This window comes from Panicum virgatum, chromosome 5N (assembly GCF_016808335.1).
Source record: "Panicum virgatum strain AP13 chromosome 5N, P.virgatum_v5, whole genome shotgun sequence".
Lineage (NCBI taxonomy): Eukaryota > Viridiplantae > Streptophyta > Magnoliopsida > Poales > Poaceae > Panicum > Panicum virgatum.
The window spans coordinates 42,801,133-42,823,259 of NC_053149.1; the positions used below are offsets into that span (position 1 = coordinate 42,801,133).

At 44.5% G+C, this 22,127-nt stretch overlaps 1 long non-coding RNA gene across 4 annotated transcripts; it reads left to right on the forward strand.

Moving 5' to 3' along the window:
- The first annotated feature begins 15,337 nt into the window (after window positions 1–15,337).
- Window positions 15,338–17,404, forward strand: LOC120672047. Of its 4 annotated transcripts, none has more exons than XR_005673944.1 (4): window positions 15,338–15,722; window positions 15,832–16,769; window positions 17,039–17,096; window positions 17,219–17,404. It is a non-coding gene; the product is annotated as an uncharacterized LOC120672047 (long non-coding RNA). The 4 variants fall into 4 exon arrangements; XR_005673946.1 differs by having other exon boundaries at window positions 15,340–16,621; window positions 16,692–16,769; XR_005673945.1 differs by having other exon boundaries at window positions 15,342–16,540; window positions 16,692–16,769.
- Window positions 17,405–22,127: the final 4,723 nt, after the last annotated feature.

Genomic DNA, 22,127 nt, shown 5'->3' on the forward strand with positions numbered 1-22,127 from the left:
GGCCGCGCTGCCCCGTCGTCCTCCCCGTCGGCGAGTGGAGTGCGCGGCCCAGGGTGGCGGCGGCGGCGGCACCCCGGGAGGCGGATCGGGCGGCGATGGCGCGCCGGGGAGCGGGCGGCGGTGGCGGGAAGCAGATCCGGCGGCGCGTGCGCGGCGGCCCAGGGACCGCGGATCCGGCGGCGGCGGCGGTCAGGGAGGCGGCGGCAGGGAGCGGTCTTCAGGGGGAGGTGCCGAAGGGCCGGCACGTGCGGCTCGGATCCCCATCGCCGGAGGAAGGTGATAGAAGGCTGAGGAAGGGGAAAAGAGGAGTGGGGAAAGAGAAGGAAGGGCGCGCACGGTCGGTTGTAAAACCAACATTGGTTTTCACGTTTCCCCTCTTCATCACATGGCGCGTGACAGACACCTACCGACTCACTTAAGTTACTGGATGCACTAAGAGTGAGGTTAATAGTTTCGCCGGCAGCGGACGCATCGCGAGCGGTAAGAAACGCCAGCTCATTTGCTGGGAGAGTAGTGGAGGTTAGTTTGATCATCATTTAATGTTGGGAGCAGCTGGAACAACAACATGCAACCATTAGCAACCAAGGAGCTAGCGTTGTGCCACGTCATAACCGCCTGTGTTGCATCAGTGACTCATCAGTCGACCGCTTTCCTCTCTCTTCTGCTTCCTCTCTCTCCCATATCAGACTGTGATGACGTGTTCTGTCCATTCGCCAGCTGATCTGGCCTTATAATATTTGCTCTAATTGTAATATGTAAAGGGGAAATTGTCTGGAAGTAATCTCACCTAGACTAGAATCGTAGGCTCTTCATTGTGGTTATCACACGCTAGTTGAGGATGATGCTCCGCGTTTTTCGAATCTCCTTGAAGGCGACTCTGAAGCTAATTGTTCCCCGATCGATCTAGGATACCGCATCGGCATTCTAGGTCTGCTGCCAATGGTGATCACGTGATCCCGGCATCTACCCCCCACCTACCGATTCCCAGTCAGCGGCGGCTGCCGCAAATCGACAGTTAGCTAGTCTGGCGTCATCAACTAGTTTTCTTCCAGCTAGGGGTGCTGCCGCTTAGGAACCATAGTCTTCGGGATCATCCTGGTGTTGCCGGATCAGCACACAACATCTATTTGCTATCCTCTTTGATCTACTTATATGGCAGGGATTGGAGATGAAAAATCTGATCTGCCGGACTCATCTTTTGCTGATATGCTGAAAAACCTAAATCTGACCGTGGAGGAGGAGGCAGTGGCTACATTCAGCGATGAGGAGGAGGAGGATGCTAGCCCGTTGATAGAATGGACACTGGTCAGTAAGGTGTTATTATAACCGTCGGTGGTGCACGCTAATGCGATCTATGGTGCAATGAAGTTGACATGGGGTAATTCGGCTAGTCTGAAGATACATTCAAGCGGTGCGAAGGGGGACAAGCTCTTTGTGGCAGAGTTCGGCTTCGAGCAAGACATGGAGCAGGCACTGGGGGTGGGGGGGGGGCTCGCCATGGGTGGTTGGGAAACATGCAGTGATACTGCGTGAGTATGATGAGACTCTCAAACCCTCAGAGATCACTTTCGACCGCATGGATGTTTGGGTTAGGAGTATGATGAGACTCTCAAACCCTCAGAGATCACTTTCGACCGCATGGATGTTTGGGTTAGGATTCTGGATCTTTCGTTGAGTTGGATGAATAAGCACCGAGGTGAAAGGCTCATGGGGCTCATTGGAGAGGTGAAGAAAATGGATGTTGATAAAGATAGAAATGCTAGTGGTCCTTTCTTACGTGCTTGTGTGGCAATTGAGGTTTCGAAACCAGTACAACGGGGTGTGCTATTGAAGATGAAGAAGGTGAGGCACCAGTGTGGTTTGATCTATAGTATGATAAGCTACCCTTTTTCTGTTCATCATATGGAGTTATGGGGCACTCACATTTGGAGTGCAACAAACCTCTCATTTGAAATGAAGATGGGAAATTGCCATATGATATCAAACTTAGGGTGTTTGAACCAAAAAAGAAAAATATGCGGAGCTTTTCGAAGGTTGCAGCGGAAACTTATGGTAGTGGATCATCGTCTACCTCAAAACACTCGCGCGGGGCGGCGAGTCTATCTGGCGATCACTGCTCTACAAAGGGTAGAGGCAAATTGGCTTAGTATGAGGACGAGGAGATCACCTGACCTCTGAAAGCAAACGAATCGAATGATGCACAGGATACTGTAAAGGAAAACACAAGTGCAAGGCGGAAGTTGTTCCAAACCATAAAGGAAGAAAGTCGTACGGTGCCAAGGAAGAGGAAATCAAAGGTTCCTAGTCCTACTTCCAGGATCTCAACTTACCGGCTAATGGGTGCTTGAATGTAGTCCCGATGGGATTAGTGTCCTCAAGAGTGAACCGACTCGATGGAGATGTAGATGGTCTGTGTGATCCTGCTGCTTCGGATGAGTTGATGAAGAAGCAGAAAAGAAACAATACTCAATCAAATGCATGATCGGTGGCGGCTGCGAGTGTCAGCTGTAGGGATATGGGGTAGCAAAAACAAAATTTTTCTACCGCATAAACCAGGATTACTGCAGTTATAGATCACGGGATTACCACTAGACGCGCGGTTGCAGAACTTCTGTAGCGTGTCGGTGTAGTGCAGATGGAAGCCGGCAGTGCAGTTGCGAAAACCACCTCACGAACGGGTCGTCTTTGTGCATCAAGCGCAACACCTCCACGAAGTCCACACGTATGGGAAGAAGCATCGCACACCGGATTGCTAGATCCGCGAGAACAACTAGAGCTTGATGCACAGAAGGAAGGCGCCAGCAGGGGCGGCGACCAACAAGGGGCAAGAGGGGCGGCTAGCAGGAAGCTAGGGTTCAGAGGATGGCGCCCCCTTGCTTATATAGGCCGGGGGCGCCCCCTTAGGTGGGCTGTCCTGAGCCCCACTTGAGGTCCAACCCTATGGGCCTAATGAGGCCCATTAGTGCATCTAAACCTAGTCTAATTTGGATCTCATCCTCATTAAGCTTCTAGTCCTTAAGTGTGTGACCCTATGGGCTCACGTGTGAATAGACATGGCCGAGTACTCCTACTCGTCAATAGTTGATAGCGGTCTCTAGCAAGACGTGTCGACTCCTATGCGTGCGCGAATCATATCTATCGAACTGTCACAATCTTATACATGTTGTTCCCTTTGCCTCACAATATTTGGTCTAGCTTTAAGCCGACCACTCTTTCTCGATCCTGTGATTCAGAATCCTTGGTTAACTCTTAACCCCAGCATGGCCATGCATTTCCTTATCTGAATCACTCGAGGGGCCCAGAGATATCTCTCTCTTGCAGAGAGGGGCAAATCTCATCTTGACCGACTCTCACAACATGCTTCTTGACACACCTGAAAACCACCTTTATAACTACCCAGTTATGATGTAGCGTTTGATGGCTCCTAAGTAAGTCGGCTCACATCTTGAGTTCATACGACGATCTCAGGTCTTAGGACACAGCATACATATTGTGTAATGAGAAGTCATCATCTCGTGTTGGGTCAATTCAGTCTCATGTCTCACATGAGCCCACATTATTAGTTTGACATCCCCATGTCCATGACTTATGAAATGTAGTCAATCAACTAATACATGTGGTAGTCTAATATTCATGTGTGTCCTCACATGAACTCCGACTATTAACGTTTTAGAATATTCATACAAGTAAAGAGTTTCACAAATACTTCACATAAGCATTAATCAATACAAGTTGTCATCCATGGATATTCAAGGAACACTTTATTAATCATGAATACAAAGAAATATGATTGCCTTTAGGGCATATTTCCAACAGTCTCCCACTTGCACTAGAGTCAATCTAGAATGTATCTAATACCCATTTCTCTTGTGTGCCTCTCATGCTTGGGCTGTGGAAGGGGTTTTGTCAATGGATCTGAAATGTTCAGGTCCGTGTGTATTTTGAAAATCTTGATCTCACCCCGATTGATGAACTCTCGAATGAGATGAAATCGCCGCATAACGTGTTTGCTCTTCTGGTGATTCCTTGGCTCCTTAGCTTGCGCAATAGCTCCATTGTTGTCGTAGTAGAGATCCAGCGGGCTAGAGGCATTAGGGAACACACCAAGCTCAATAAGGAACTTCCTTATCCAAACACCTTCATTCGCAGCTTTCAAAGTTGCGATGTACTCGGCTTCTGTTGTAGAATCACCCACCATCTCCTGCTTGGAACTCTTCCAGCTAACCGCACCACCATTTACTTTGAACACAAAACCATACTGAGACTTTGAATCATCTTTGTCGGTTTGGAAGCTAGCATCAGTGTAACCGGTTACAACGAGCTCCTCCTCACCTCCATAGACTAGGAACAAATCCTTAGTTCTTCTCAAGTACTTGAGGATGTTTTTCACAACTGTCCAGTGACTCTCACCTGGACCTGACTGGTACCTGCTCGTAACACTTAGAGCATAAGAAACATCTGGGCGTGTACTTATCATTGCATACATGATAGATCCAGTTGCCGAGGCATATGGAACTTTGCTGATGCACTCTCGCTCATCAGTCGTCGTAGGACACTGAGTCTTGCTAAGATGTATGCCATGTGACATAGGCAAGAACCCTTTCTTTGCCTCTTCCATGTTGAACCGCTTCAACAATTTGTTAATGTAAGTATCTTGGCTTAATCCTATAAACCTCTTTGATCTATCTCTATAGATCTTGATGCCCAGTATGTATGCTGCTTCTCCTAAATCCTTCACTGAAAAACTATTTTTCAGTGAAGTCTTTACGAACTCAAGCATAGGAATATCATTTCCAATCAGTAGTATGTCATATACATACAGAATTAGAAATGCAACAGAGCTCCCACTTTCCTTCTTGTAAACACAAGCTTCTTCTTCGTTCTTAATGAAGCCAAACCCTTTGACTACTTTATCAAAACGAATATTCCAACTCCAAAATGCTTGCTTTAATCCATAAATGGATTTTTGAAGCTTGCATATCTTTCCAGTGTTGGTCGGATTGACAAAACCCTCGGGCTGCATCATATCCACGTGCTCGGTCAGATTTCCATTAAGGAAAGCTGATTTGACATCCATCTGCCATATTTCATGATCGAAATATGCAGCAATAGCTAGAATAATCCGAACAGATTTAAGCATCGCTATGGGTGAGAAGGTCTCATCGTAGTCAACTCCTTGAACTTGTCGAAAACCTTTTGCGACAAGTCGAGCTTTATAGATGTGAACATTTTTATCCATATCTTTCTTCTTCTTATAGATACATTTTCATTCTATGGTTCTCACACCATCAGGTGGGTCTACCAAGTTCGAAACTTGATTTTCCTTCATGGATTCTATTTCGGATTTCATGACATCTTGCCATTTATCGGAGTCAGGGTCTGCCATTGCCTCTGCATATGTCGTAGGCTCATCATTGTCTAACAATAATAATTCTTGCGCTACGCGGAGCCTTGCTGACCTTCGTGGTTGCGGAGGTGCTTCTGTTGCCATAAGCATCTCAACTTGTTCAGCTGCATTAGTGTCACTTGTAGAGTCTTGTCCTATTGGCTCATCTCGAACTTCTTCGAGTTGCACCATTTTTCCACTTTTCTCTTCTTTGAGAAACTCTTTCTCTAGAAAAACTCCGTTCTGAGCGACAAACACTTTGCCCTCAGATCGATTGTAGAAGTAATACCCTAAGGTCTCCTTTGGGTATCTCACGAATATGCACTTATCTGATTTGGGTGCAAACTTGTCAGACTGGAGTCATTTGACAATGGTAGGTCCGATTGGCTCATCATTGATCGAATCATGTCTAACAGAGTTCGATTATGTCGCTCGGAAATCCCGTTCCTTTGAGGTGTTCCAGCCGGCGTAAGTTGTGGAACAATTCCGCAACTCTTCAAATGATCGCTAAATTCGTGACTCAGATATTCTCCCCCACGATCAGATCGCAAGGCTTTAATCTTCTTGCCACGCTAATTTTCAACTTCATTCTGAAATTCCTTGAACTTTTCAAAGGTTTCAGACTTATGCTTCATCAAGTAGACATAACCATATCTACTCAAATCATCAGTAAAAGCTATGAAGTATTGAAATCCTCCTCTAGCAGTCAAGATTATTAGTCCACATATATCCATATGTATGAGTTCCAGCAAGTCCGACGCTCTTTCTAGAAAACCTGTGAAAGGTGTCTTGGTCATCTTGCCCAGCAAACAAGTTTCACATGTCTCGTATGATTCAAAATCAAACGAACTTAGAAGTCCATTCTCATGGAGCTTCTTCATGCGTTTCTCGCTTATATGACCGAGACGACAATGCCATATGTAGGTAGGATTCAAATTATTTAGCCGAGGCCTTTTAACACTTATATTACAGACAGGAGAATCATCAAAATTTAAAATAAATAGCCCATTCTTAATGGACGCCAAAGCCACAAACATATTATTCTTAGATATCACACAACCATTGTTTTCACTCACAAAAGAATAACCATCCTTCATTAAACATGAAGGAGACACAATGTTTCGACTCAAACTAGGAACAAAATAACAATTATTAAGCTCCAAGACAAATCCTGACGGTAGGTGTAGTTGCATCGTTCCGACGGCCAAAGCAGCAACTGTTGCATTATTGCTGACGCGGAAGTCAACTTCTCCTCTTTCAATGCTTCTACTCTTTGTCATTCCCTGCATCGAATTGCATATATGAGCAACCGATCCGGTATCAAATACCCAAGAATGAGCATAGGAGTCAGCGAGAAATATTTCTGTAATATGAACAACAAGCGTACCTGAGGTGGAAGAACGATTCTTCAACGCGGCTAGGTATAGCTTGCAGTTCCTCTTCCAGTGTCCTGGCTGCTGACAATGAAAGCACTCCTTGTCTGCAGCTGGTCCAGGTTTGGCCTTGGGTGTAGGGTTTGGCTTGGGGTTCGCAACCTTAGCCTTGCCGTTTTTCTTCCAAGAGGAGCCTTTCTTCTTGAAAGGAGGCTAGATACAGCTTGTAGTTCCTCTTCCAGTGTCCTGGCTGCTGACAATGAAAGCACTCCTTATCTGCAGTTGGTCTAGGTTTGGCCTTGGGTGTAGGGTTTGGCTTGGGGTTTGCAACCTTAGCCTTGCTGCCCTTCTTCCAAGAGGAGCCTTTCTTCTTGAAAGTAGGCTTATTCTGGACAACCATCACATGGCTGCCGCCTGTGCTTTTCTTAATGTCACTTTCTGCCGTCTTGAGCATGCCGCACAGCTCATTCAAACCCCTCTCAGCCCTGTGCATGTGGTAGTTCGAGATGTGCAAGGCTAAGTGTAAGGATCGGGTGCTCTAGCCTAAGAGGGGGAGGGGTGAATTAGGCACTAATAAAAACTTTGACCTATGGCTCCAACTAGTTTACACAAAACTTAAACTAAACGTGCTATCTAGATGTGCAACTAGGTTGTTCTAGTGTGAAACCCCTATCCCAAAGAGTTTAGCAACCTATAGCCTTTCCTATCAAGAAACTATTCTATGAAAATAAAGGCACACAAATTGCTAGTATAAAACGCGGAAGCTTAATGAGCGGGATAGGAGATAGCAAACTCTTGACGCGGGTGTTTATCCCTTGGTTCGGTTAGCCACAAAGGCACACCTACATCCACGTTGTTGTAGCACTTACTTAGAGTATTGCTACTCGGCTCCACAAAGGATGGAGGTCTCCACGTCCCCCGCACAAAGATGTCGTCGCCGCTCCACACCAAGTCGGAGGGTCGATGACGTTGCCGGCGAGCTTCACGCTCCAAGTGCCGGTGCACCAAGCTTTTGTTTTGGTTCGCTAATGAACCACAGCACAAAGGCTTGAAGCCTTGCAATCTCACTCACTAAGAGCTAATCCTTTACACAACACTCTCAAAGTGTGCTAGGGCTAAGTATATGATCTTGATGCTCTTGTATGGCTTGGAGATGTTCTTGAGTATGTGTGGGAAGTCTAGTAACTCCAGCAATCTTCAAATGGTCGGGGTGAGGCGTATATATAGGCCACCAAGTCTTATAGCCGTTGCTTCAACGGTCAGCAGAAAATCTGCGTATCATCGGATGACCGATGGCAGGGGTAGCCGTCGGTTTATCCCGGTCACTCTAAGCAACTGAAGTAGCCGTTGGCTTCTCTGACACAGTTGCAGCGATTCCAGGGACCATCGGTTAAACCGATGCTTATGGCGTCGGTTCAACCGGTCTCTCACAGCAACTTGTTGGGCTCTTCTCTTCTGCTGACGTCAATGCACCGACGCAATACTCCGATGCACCGTCGGTTGAACCGGTGCTGAAGAAACTTCTCCTGGGCACTTGACATCGTCTTTGGTACACAGTACGCCCAATGCACCGATGCCCTTTCTTGGACCGTCGGTTCAACCGGTGCCTATAGGCTGACTTGGCTTCGATTCCCTTCTGCACCAAATATCATAGCGTCGGTTCTTCCGACAAGCGTCGGAACCCCCGTAGGGGCGGCCCTTCGGGCCTAGCTACGCCTATCTTCTCTTATCTTTATCATCACTTGAACCTAAACGCATGAGAATGGTCATCTTAACAATCATATTAGTCCAAGTGTTGTGTTGTCATTCGATCACCAAAATCACTCGAAATGGTATAAATGGTGCCATGTTCGTTTCACTAAGGTGTGGGGCACCCTGAGGCAGTTTGTGAGATCTGTAGCGTGTGTGAGCTACATCGTATGATGTGGTGTTCTTATAAAAAATGTGACTGTTCTCTGATAATGTGGATGGTTTGAAACGGTCCCTTGGTTTCCTCATGGTCTAGGAGTAGGCAGCTATGGAAAAGGTGGTGGTCTTACAACTTCTCTGGACTAGGGAGGTTGGGGTCAAGCTTGGTAGCTATGATAAACTCCATATGGATGTTGTGATTCTGGACTAGGCATCCCAAGAGGAGAGATGGCGTTTTACAGGGTTCTTTGGCGAATCAAAGAAAGAGCTGAGATAGAGGAGTCGGATTGTCTCAAATTTCAGAATTGCCACCGTGACATACCCTGGCTGTGTGCAGGGGATTTTAATGAAGTTCTTGAAGCTCATGAGCAGATTGGGGGTTCGGTGAGACCAAAGCATCAGATGCATGGTTTTCGGGAGGCGGTGAGCGTCTGCAACTTCACCGATCTGGGTTTTATTAGCCTCCCGTATACATGGGATAATAGGTAGCAAGGAGACTGTAACATAAAGGTTAGGATTGATAGATGTTTTGCTAATGCAGCCGTTCTGGACTTGTACAATGAAATAAAAGTCTGGCATGTGCAAACGGTTGAATCTGATCATTATTGTCTAGTGGTGGAGTGTAACAATCGGAACCAACAAGCTAGGTGAAGGAAGAAGCAGTTTTGGTATGAGAATATGTGGCGTAGGGACCAGTCCTATATGGATGTTATACGAAACACATGGGACAGTATTGGAGAAGCAAGCTCGTTGGATCAAGTGTAGGCCTAGTTGGGGTACGTACAATGTTCTCTACAGCAATGGGAGATAGGTGTATTTGGGTCCGTGCATAAAATTCTTGCAGCGCTGCAGAAAGGAGCTTGAACAGGTACACATGGCTAATGTCCGAACAGGTCCAACAAGGAGAGAGCATTAAATTATGGTGCACATTTTGGAACTGCTGACAAGAGAAGAGGTGATGGAAAAGTAAAAATCCAGAATCGACTAGCTTCGAGATGGCGATCGCAACACAAGCCTGTTTCAAGCTAAGTTGAGGGAGAGAGGAAAACGTAACAAGATTGTGTCCCTTAAAAAAGAAGACGGCACGCTGGCATAGAGCCATGAGGAGATTGAAAATGTAGCCACTGACTTCTACAAGGGACTCTTTTCAGCTCATGAGGATATTGAGCAGGATGCTGTGTTAACTCATGTACAGAACAAGGTGACTGGGTATGAATTCAGAGCTCACGAAACCTTACACAACTAATGAGGTGAATGGGAGCTTTTCATGATGGGTGCAAATAAAGCTCCTGAGCCGGATGGTTGCAAAGCTGTTTTTTTTCCAGTACCATTGGGACACTTTGGCGTTGAGTGTTACAACTACAGTTCTTGATTTTCTAAATGGGGGAACAATGCCAGCAACTGTCAATCAAACAACCATTGTCCTCATTCCAAAGGCCAAGAATCCGCAACATATTAAATAGTTCAGGCCGGTATCATTATGTGATGTTATTTATAAACTCTGCTCGAAGGTGTTGGCGAACAGGCTAAGGGGCGGGCTTCCTAGATGATGTCATTGCGGAAGAGCAGAGTGCCTTTGTGCCTGGATGGTTGATCATGAACAATGTTCTAATTGCGTACGAATGCACACATTACCTGAAAAGGAAGAATGGTGCCTGTGCAATTAAACTTGATATGGCTAAAGTGTATGATCGGGTGGAATGGGCTTATCTTGAAGGAATGATGCTATGGTTGAGTTTTTGTGAATCTTTCGTCATGTTGATCATGAGGTGCGTGACTTCAGTTTCTTTCTCTATCCGTATCAATGGTGTGTTATCAAAAACTTTCAGGCCGACTAGAGGGATCAGCAAGGCGACCCAATTTCACCTTACCTATTTCTATTATGTTCATAGGGTCTCTCAACACTGCTTAAGTCGATTGGTCCAGTGCATCAATCTAGGGGTGTTAGAGTGGGTGTGCACTCCCCCTTGATGTTGCACCTTCTCTTCGCGGATGATTGCATTTTGTTTTCTGAAGCATCACAAAGGGGGGCGGATCGACTTCGTAGCATCATGGAGATAAACAGTAAAGGTTCAGGCCAGATGGTGAATCGAGATAAGTCAGCAGTTTTCTTTAGCAGCAACTGTACTGATTAGTTGAAGGAAGAAATCAAACTTGGTCTTGATATTCAGAGTGAAGCCCTTGCTGAAAAGTATTTGGGATTGCCTATGGCTGTTGGGCGTTCGATGAAGGAATCCTTTGAGTATATAATGTTGACGCGAAACGATCACACACCAAGCTCGAGAGCCCTGTACGCCAAGCTCGGACTGCACTTGATTCAAACCAAGACGTGTCAGTCAATTTGACCTGTAAATTGACAAGAAAACAACAACCGTCAAATACGAGAGAGTATCGGCTGGATTTCCGAATAACTCTCACACGCCGTATCAGCAAGGCTCTGCCGATACAGAAAACGACAACAGATCGGGTATGATAAGTGTGTATTAAAAGCGATCTGAAGGGAATCAGCAAGAAGCTGCCGATATCGGTGTGCAACAGACGGCTAGATCTAAAGCCGACACGTGCTAGGAAACGATACGCAAACCCACGAATATATGGATATGAACAAAGCTAAGCTTACAACCAATCTAATCAGCTTTTCCAAGGTCTAACGTTGCGACAAGGGAACTGATAGCCGATTAAACAGATTGCTAAGCTAGATAAATTGTGAATAAATCTAAATGAGAAAACAGCGATGCGCCCGAGATCAAAGCTTAGATAAATTCAATAACTTTGAATAGATCTGAACGAAACCATAGCGATACGCCCAGAAGCTAAAGCTCTGATTTACTTGGTAAACAAAAACTTACCAGCAAACCAAGTCGCTTGAGTGTGAGGCGTCCTTCATCGGCTTGAAAGGAACTCGCAAAAAAGAAAAAAGCGAAGTGTCGACGAAAAAGTAAATTGCAGGAGAAGTAAAGTTTTGTTTAGTGGATGTGTATCAATCTTCTACAATGACCACGGGTTCATATTTATACCTCACGCTAACAAAGTCCTAGCTAATTAGGCGATTACGGCAAAGTACAATTTCTGACTAAAAAAACTATTTCCGATAAATAAAGATATCGCCTTCCAAACCGACGCCGTCCAAGATATGACCAATCCAATCTTTTCGCCAACCGCCGGGACTTCGAATCGGTAACAAATCATAGCTGATCTTTCTCGCCATGCACCACCGCAGTTCCTCAAACTAGCATTTCCTTCCTTTTATTATTTTTCTTGACGCGTGCCAAAAAACGACGTTAACACATACCAGCTAAGGTAAAAGGAGCAATTGGTAGTTGGAGTGATCGGGAAGTTAGCTGTGCAGGAAGGAAAATCCTTCTCAAAACAATTGCCCAAGCTATTCCGACATATTCTATGAGTTGTTTCCAACTACGGGTGATACATGTGACAAAATGGGGTATGAGGGTGGAACTAGACATCCGAATTCTCAGAACAAATTTGATATTTTAAAATAGATATGCTTGAAATTTTATGCTAATCTTTTTTTATATTATCAAGTATATTATTACACATAAGAATAAAATTTTGTATAGATTTTTTATGCATTATTTGCTCCCTACAATTAAAAAGGTGAAAAAACATCTGAATCCGTATCCGATCCGTATTCGAATTTTTATATCTATTATTTGAGAATATATATGATAAATTTGAGGTTTAGTTTTTATGAATATTTACAATGTCAATGTTAAATACAAGGCTATGAATTTACATAGTAAATTCTATATCTTATTTGTCCATAATCAAAGAAAAATAACCAAAAATCTGACATTCGAATAAATATCCGTTTCCACCCTGATTGCCAACTATTGGTGGGGTAGGTGGAAGGATAATCACCATATACATTGGATGTGATGGGACCGTCTAACTGACCCCAAGTGAAAGGGTGGCATGGGTTTTCGAAACCTACAACAATTCAATGTGGCTATGCTAGGAAAACAGGGATGGAGGCTAATGTCCAAGCCGGAATCGCTTTGTGCCCGTGTTTTTAAAGGATGATATTTTCATGATTCAGACTTTATGGAATGCACAAAAAAGAAACATGTCGACCACATTTGGAGAGCAATTTTGGTTGGGCGGGAAGTTCTTGGCCAGGGACTTATCAAGCGGATTGGTGATGGAAGTCTGACGAATATTTGGCGTGATAGGTGGATACCACAACACTTTAAAGGTCGTTCAATCACTCCTGGAACTGTTCAGAATGTCACTCAAGTTGCAGACCTGATCAATGCAAGCGGACAATGGGATGAGGTGCTTATTCGTCAGGTTTTTTTTCCAGGTGGATGCTGAGGCTATTATGAGAATTCCCATCAAAGGACGTGGCAACGACATCTGGGCCAGGAACCAGAGAAGCATGGGATGTATACAGTTCGATTAGCATACAGACTACTAGATAATCACCAATTGAACAAAGGTGCAGTACAACCAAGCTCCTCATCTGATGATTTATGGAAGAAGATTTGGAAGCTCGATGTTCCACCGAAGGTGCAAGTATTTTGGTAGAGCGTAATACATGGTTTTCTCCCGACCAAACTAATACTCTATCGGAGGCATGTTGAGCCTATACCACACTGCGAGGTATGTGGAGCTGAGGAGGAATCAATCAGACATGTACTAATTGACTGTACAATTGCCAAGGAGTTCTGGGAGCAGGTGAAAGAACTGATCGGGATCAAATTACCACAGTTACATCCACAGACATGGGCCGGTGATCTCCTACTTGATATCTATCCAAAGAAGGAGAGCGCCATTATCAATTGTGGGATGTGGTCTTTGTGGACTTCAAGGAACAAAAGATGACATGGTAAGGCACCGATGCCGATACGCAAGACTGTGGAATGGATCAAGGATACTGCCTTTGATCTCTGGCATATCCTCCATCCTAGCAAACGGGATAAAAAACCAAAGAAACAAGTGCAATGGAAGGTGCCAGCGGAGATGTGGGTATAATGCAATGTTGATGGTAGCTTTTACGAACTGTCCAGACAGGGACGAACGGGAGTGGTGATCAGGGATCATACTGGTACTTTGATTGGGGCGCAAGCTCAATGGCATGAGAACTGTGTTGATGCTCTTATGATGGAAGCTTTTGCGTGCAAAGAAGGACTGGAGTTTGCCAAGCAGTTTGGGGTGCAGAAAGTCCATCTTGAAACTGATTGCTTGAAGTTTGTCAAGCTATGGAAGCTGGAGGAAATGTAGAGATCGATAATCTTGCCAGTGCTGCAAGAAATGAAGGAAATTAGCTGGTCCTTTCAGGATTTCGCATGTTGGTAGAGAATGTAATAGGGTAGAAAAAGAGGTTGCTAGACAAGTTTCTGGTACAATAAGGTTTGGAGTGTGGCACCATGAAACTCCAACTGTTGTACAAGAACTGCTTGAGCAGGACTGTAATATAATAGTTGATGAATGAAGCTCCCCTACCCTAGAAAAATGTTCTTTTATTTTATCTTTACCTATTTCTAAAAAGAGAACCATTTCTGCGTTATATTAACTTTTGGTCCATCATCTCTCGGTGACATGTGGGCCCTCTATTCATCCTCTGCCTTTCCCTCTATCAGAAGGACAATCCGGTGTCGTGTGCACCGTATCTTCATCGGTCTAAGAGCATCTTCAGCAGACTACCAATAACACATCCCTAAAACATTCATATAGGGTGATCTTCTATTATAGGTATTGGTATTTTTGCTCATCTACTTCAGCAGATTACCTACATCTCATTACTCATATTTTGTAACTACACCACACCACCTCCAAAGCAGCCCCTATGCAGCCTATTTCTCTATTTTCTCTCTTGCTACCCTGAGTCCATCTGCAATTCCACTCTGCTCCCTTTTTCTTCACGAGCACAGTTCAAATGGATCACTAGTTCATCCCACCTCCATCCATGCCAACAAATCACTAGTTCACTAGTTTACGAACACACCTTGGAGGAATTTTGTCGAGCAGGTGGTGGGCATCGTCCATGTCAATATCACCAGTTGCTCGCCTTCATGCTCGAGTGTGCCCTACACAGTGCAAATGTGGATCCTGAGGCCCCTCCATGAATGGCAGCAAGGTTTCAGGATGGCTACTCCGTTGCGCAGAGGTGGAGCTGTTGCACCTCCATGAGCTACGGGATGAGGCACTCAAAGAGCGTAGGCCTCTGGAGGAGCATCGGCTCCCATGGCCGCGACGGGATGCTGTCCTTGGCAGCATCGCGGAGGAGCCAAAGAAAGATCGGGAAGGAATAGACGGAGGCAGCGTGGGTCGTGCAGCTTCATTGTGCGGCGGCAGAGGGGATTGAGGCCAGGCAACGACGTCGAGGTCGAGGGAGGAGGAGCAGTGGTGCATGGACAGAACGAGGCTTTGTGGCGCGAGATGTGGATATGGGAGAGGTTGTATCCCCCTACGTCTAGAGGAAAGGAGGTGAGTTTCAGCCATTGCAAAAAAAAAAGAAATTGGAGATATGATTGGTAGTTTATTGGAGCACCTAAATTCCTTAAAATAATATTTTGAGTTTTGCTCCGGTAGTCCTTTCCATGAAGTTTGCACGAATCTTAAAACACCTGGAATTTAATTAATTTTTATTTCTGAATGGGTTTAGTCTGGGCCCAGCCCTACCCTAGTGAAGCCCGATCCAAGCCCTCACTCTGTCCGCTGCTCCATTTTTCTTGCGCGAGTGGAGGTCGGACGACCGCCGCCGGCGGCGGCAGCGGTGGCGACCTCTCTCCATCGCGCCGTGGCCCACTAACCCCCGCCCGCACCCCACCATGTCTGCTGCTGGCCATATTTGTCGCGCGAGGGAGGTCGGACGGCCGGCGGCTGCGGCCGCGGCGGCCTCTCTCCATCGCGCCGTGCCCCACCCCCACCTCCACCCCATGCTGTTCGCTACGTTTGCTGGCCGTTCATCTCACGCCGAGTGAGGTCGGACAGCCGGCGGCGACAACCTCATGCGTCGATCCGTTTTCATCTGGGTGCGGTGGCGGCAACCTCTCGATTCGATCTGCATCGCTTCACAGAACGAAGGAGGCGAGGTAAGCCACCTAGACTGAGGATTAAAAATTGCGTCTGCATCATCCGCCTAGGATTGGGATCGTCAAATTGGCTTATTGTAATGGTATCTCTTGATGATGAGATGAACAGACCAAACAATTGGGATGTGATTGCTTTGGCAGGTAAGCAATTGGGATGTGATTGCTTTGGCAGGTACAGATAGTCAGATAATTGCAATCACATTTTAGTAAATTGTTGTTGAGCTATATTTGTTTGTGGAATCGCACGCCTATCTCCGAGAATCAGCGCCTTGCTCGGTGCTAATTCCATCGCGTTTCTTATATTTATTCACAGTAAAGTAAGGTAGTTGGCAAACATGTAGATATTTTGGGCAAAGTTCTGCAATACTAGCATTATTACTTCTAAAAGGTTCTCCACTAGCATATATTGTTGTTCCCTGATTATGTAATAAAGATATTGATTAGGGCAAACGACATGTAGCTTTGTGGCTCTTGACGCCTTTTTCATTTTGATGAGTGAAACTGCATCCATTGGTTATCTAATTAAGATTCTGAATTAAGGAAAACGATATGTAGCTTTGTGGCTCTTGATGGTTTTTTTCAATTTGATGAGTGAGACACAAATAAGGAACTAGCTATAAATATCTCCACATGCCATAGCATACAGGAATTATTGGCTGTATGTGTCTGTTGAACTTATTCTGAAAGGGAATATTCCCTTGCTTATAGTGTGTAAAATGTTTGTCTCCTGCCACTTCACCAATTGCAAGCTGGCCGCGACGTGCCCGCTCAAGCTGCAGCTCGCGCCGCCCGGGACGCTGGCCGTCGTGTTCCATAAGGTCAAGTGCAAGCTCGCCAAGCCCGACAAGAACTGCTATTATATACCTTTGTTTTTTTATCAGTGCAAGAATGACACAGAGGTTGTTACTTCAGTACTGACTCCATCTATATACCTTTTGCTTGGTTTTGCTGATTGATTGCTGTGTGAAGGCTACAATTGAGAGGTACAAGAAGGCACATGTTGTTGGATCATCATCTGGGGCCCCACTCTTAGAGCTTAATGCCTAGGTAATAATACTATTAAATTCATGCACGGTTATACCTCAAACCATTTTTACAGTTAAATAAATATGATGTTTATTTTATAATTCATACACTGAAGTCAATGCAACCACATGTACTATCAATTGAGAGTTCAATTCTTCAGATAGTACTTGTTTTTTTTTTCAGATGATTTTGTTTAAATAATTCTTTAAAATCTGATGTAACTGTGACCGCTATGTTATCGTCGATTATGATCGCCAAATTCTTGTGTCAAAGTGACCTGCTGTCTGCAGATATCAATTACATGGTCAAAAGGGTAAGGGACAAAGGAATGGGATAAATGAAAATAAGGTTAGTCCGCTCTGAATACTGGTTGGCTAGCTCAAATAAATTGGTAACTTATTGACGAAAATTTGCTCGTGGAACTCCTGACCAATTTAAATGCTTTCTTTCTAATTTATTTTCTGCAACAGTGGAAGGCAGGATGCTTTAGTTGGCTGAAACCAGGAGGAAGGGTCAATGGCGCAGCAGGCAACAATGGCCAAGTCTCTGTCTAGTCGTTATTGTCAACCACTTGTAGAATTGTAAAGAAAATGACCCCATTAGGCTATTGCTTTGTGATTTTGGTGATTGATTAACAATGCAATTAATAGTACTAATGTGTTTGTCAAGTAAACATTAATAGATCCCAGAGATAAAACAAAAACGCCAAGCAAAGCAAAATACGAAGAAAGAACTCAAAGAAACGCTGAATTGGATGAGTTCTGCAGAAACAGTGGCACTGGATGCACCAGTGACACTGCACCAGTCTAACCGGTCGGCATCGGATACACCGGTGCTATATCACCGGTGTAATGGGCCGAGCAATGCCCAGTCCAGGGGAGAAGTCCAAAGTAGCACCGGTTACACGGTGGTACTAATTTAAGGCATCGGTGCAAGCATCATGCTACGTACCAGAGAGCATGTCAAGCAGTCGAGAAGTTTCTTCAGTACCGGTTACACCGGTGGTCACCGGAGCAAGGCACCGGTGCAATGCCGCGATAGTTGCAAGAGAGAGAAGCAGCACTGGTTGAACCAGAGACCAGGCACCGGTCTAACCGGTGACAGCCACGTCAGATGTCAGAAGGCCAACAGATAGTGCAGAGCTGTGAGTGACCGGATACACTGGGGCCCTACCACTTGTCTATCCGGTGCTCTCGCAGAAAAGTGGCCAACGGCTCTTATCGGCTCTATGGACTTGGAGGCCTATATATATGTGATCCCCCGGTCATTTAAATATTACTGGAGTTGCTACAAGTCTCAAACACACCCAAGAACATCTTCAAGCCATCCAAGAGCTTAGTGATCATATCTTTAGTCCTTAGCACACATTTGAGAGTGTTTAGTGCTAGGTTAGCTTTTGAGAGTGAGAGAGCAAGGTCTTGAGCCTTTGTGCTGTGGTTCTTTAGTGAACCAACAAGATATCTTGGTGTGCCGACTCCTTGGAGTTTTGAGGCTCGCCAGCAACATCAACAACCCTCCGACTTGGTGTGGAGCGGCGTGGACGACCTTGTGCGGGGGACGTGGAGACCCCCATCCTTTGTGGAGAAGCTCCTTAGTGGAAATCAGGATCAATGTGAGTGTGGTTGAGTCTGCGGAAGAGACTTGATTTCCGAGAAGCAATACTCTTAGTGAGTGCTTCAACAACGTAGATGTAGGTGTGACTTTGTGGCTAACCGAATCACGGGATAAACACCTGCGTCGAGAGTTTGCAACAAAAGAAGAGGTTCAAGAAGAAGCAACAAAAGAAGGAGAAGAAGCCCAAGCATGAGTCATTTGTCATTTTTGGTGAATGAGTTAGCGGTGGTGAAGAATCAAGCGGAAGCTCAAGTGATAAATCAAATAAAAAATTCACCACCTGTACCAACACGGGATTATCATCAAACACTTGCTTTATGGCTCAAGGTATGGAAAGCGATGTAACTGATGATGACTCCGATTCTCCTTTATATGATGAGTTTCTTGATCTAGTTCATGAGCACCAAAAAGTAATTAATAAACAATCTCAAAAATGTAATGCACTCAATGATCTTAATACTACTCTTGCCACAAATTATGATAATTTATTGTGCAAATTCCAATTGCTTGGCAAGGAGCATGAAGAGCTCAAATTAAAAATTGAGAGCATTACAAAAATTAATAAATCTTTGGAAACTAAACTTTCAACTTCTTGCATTGACTCAATTGATGAATCTAACCCTTGCAATGAGAAATGATTTGAGGATGTTGTTGTAGAATCATGTGATGATCTCATTGTCAAGGAAAATAATGAACTCAAGCAAGAAGTACAAAGGCTCATGAAAGACTTGGCTAGACTAAAAATAAAGGGCATAGAAATCAATGTCCAACCTTCTCAAGATAACCGTGATGACATAGTGAAGAAGCTTGAGAAGGGGTCCATCGAGACTTGCTTTAAGTGTCATCAAGAAGGCCACAAGTCCAACAAGTGCCCTCAACCAAAGAAGAAGTTTTCGGATGAGAAAAACAAGAAGAAACTTACAATCAAGAGTTCTCTCATCTACACCAAGCCCAACAGGAGGAAAAAAAATCAATAGCACCTCCTATGTAATCAAAAAGAAAACCAATGGCAAAGTAGTTGCTCACAAGGTTGGGAAGCAAGAAAGGAGTTGAAATCACTCCATTTGGGTGCTCAAAAATGTCATCACCAATATGAAAGGGCCTCAAATGTTGTGGGTTCCAAAGGAGATTTGAAGCCCAAGAATGGCTGCAGGGGATTTGGAGACTTGGCTAACAAGAAGATGCGACGATTCAAGCCAAAGAAGCCAAGCTCACTCCTTGGATATTTTTTGCCCAAGTGCCCCATAAGATAATGGTAACTAGATTTCAATTCAATCATCATATAGCTCCATTACGCTTGCTAAGTTATTTGCATTGCATCGCCTAGTGCTACATATGGTGGGTTGCTTGTGTCATGATCTAACCCATGAGCAACATATATGGTTTGATAAGTGTGTAGAAAGCTACACAAGGTCACCCTTCATGGTACATGGACTTCATTAGGTATGTATTTCATTTATGTACCATGAGCACAAGCTATAGGGTAAACTTTCCATTGTTGTCAAAAACAATGTGCATACAATTTGATTAGTGATTCAAACACTAAATGCACACATTTAGGGGGAGTTCATCATATGATTTGTGATTTTGAGACTAACATATTTTCAAACTTATCTTTTTTAGTCTTATGTTGACCATGATCTATTGAACAAAATATCCATATCTAAGTTCATAGACTGTGCTCATGCTTTTGCTCACCTTCGTGTACCAAGTGTGTTTGACCTCAAGACTTTCAATTGGTATTTAATTTCAATTGGTATCATTTGGCACAAGTCTATTTCAATTTGGTACATGCAAGATAACTAACACCCCCGGAGGTATGCATGGTCTATAACTCCTCCAATTGGTATCTTTGTCATTTCTTTGTTTTTATAGAGCTACCTCCGTGCATGATATGATCTAAGCTTTCTCTTTCAAATATCTAGTTGTGCATGTGATTTTCACATTATCATTTTGTTCACACACTTTGTGGAAAGCTTAGCTCATGTCATGTAAGTTTCATGATTTTGTGATCCACCTTAGTAATTGCTCAATTGGTATGTTCATTGATATCATACAATTGGATCAAGATTCATGGAACTAACTCCCTAGGCTACTAACTTTTTCCTTTGAGCTATATTGTGTTTGCAAAGTCTTTTTAGGTGATTTGATTCCAAAGGGAGAGAAGTTTCGATCAAAGCAAGAAGAAAATGAATATCTCTCAAAGGGGGAGCAACTTTGATTCCAAAGAGGGAGAAAAAAAGGGAAATGATGAATTTAGGGGGAGGCCAAGTCAACATTGGATGATGTTAAGCATCCAAGCAAGTGTAAGTGGTTCAATTTCTCAATTTTTGCTAAATTTATACTTGCTTTGATTGTGTTGTCATCAATCATCAAAAATGGGGAGATTGTAAGGAAAATGACCCAATTAGGCTATTGCTTTGTGATTTTGGTGATTGAGTAACAACGCAATCAATAGGACTAATGTGTTTGTCAAGTGATCATTAATAGATCCCAGAGATGAAGCAAAAAGGCCAAGCAAAACAAAACACGAAGAAAGAACTCAAAGAAACGCTGAATTGGACGAGTTCTGCAGGAACAGTGGCACCGTATGCACCGGTGACACTGCGCCGGTCTAACCGGTCGGCATCGGATACACTGGTACTATATCACCGATGTAATGGGCCGAGCAATGCCCAGTCCAGGGGAGAAGTCTAAAGTAGCACCAGTTACACCAGTAGTACTAATTTAAGGCATCGGTACAAGCACCATGCTACGTACAAGAGAACATGTCAAGCAGCCGAGAAGAAGTTTCTTTAGCACCGGTTACACCGGTGGTCACCGAAGCAAGGCACTGGTGCAATACCGCGACAGTTGCAAGGGAGAGAAGCAGCACCGGTTGAACCGGAGACAGGCACTGGTCTAACCGGTGACAGCCACGTCAGCTGTCAGAAGGCCAACGGATAGTGCAGAGCTGTGAGTGACCGGATACACCAGTGTCCTACCACCGGTCTATCCGGTGCCCTCGCAGAAAAGTGGCCAACGGCTCTTACCGGCTCTATGGACTTGGAGGCCTATATATATGTGATCCCCCGGTCATTTGAAGATTGTTGGAGTTGCTACAAGTCTTAAACACAACCAAGAACATCTCCAAGCCATCCAAGATCTTAGTGATCATATCTTTAGTCCTTAGCACATATTTGAGAGTGCTTAGTGCTAGATTAACTCTTTAGAGAGTGAGAGAGCAAGGCCTTGAGCCTTTGTGCTGTGGTTCTTTAGTGAACCAATAAGATATTTTGGTGTGCCGATTCCTTGGAGTTTTGAGGCTCGCCGGCAACATCAACGACCCTCCGACTTGGTGTGGAGCGGCGTGGACGACCTTGTGCGGGGGACGTGGAGACCCCATCCTTTGTGGAGAAGCTCCTTAGTGGAAATCAGGATCAATGTGACTGTGGTTGAGTCCGCGGAAGAGACTTGATTTCTGAGAAGCAATACTCTTAGTGAGTGCTTCAACAACGTAGATGTAGGTGTGACTTTGTGGCTAACCGAACCACGAGATAAACACCCGCGTCGAGAGTTTGCTTCCTCCTATCCCGCTCTTTATGTTTCCGCATTTTATACTAGCAATTCTTGCATGCCTTTACTTTCATAGAGTAATATCTTGATAGGAAAGACTATATATTGTTAAACTCTTTTTGGAATAGGGGTTTCACACTAGAAGAATCTTAGTTGCTCATATAGATAGCATGTTTTAGTTTAATATTGTGCAATTTAGTTGAAACATTA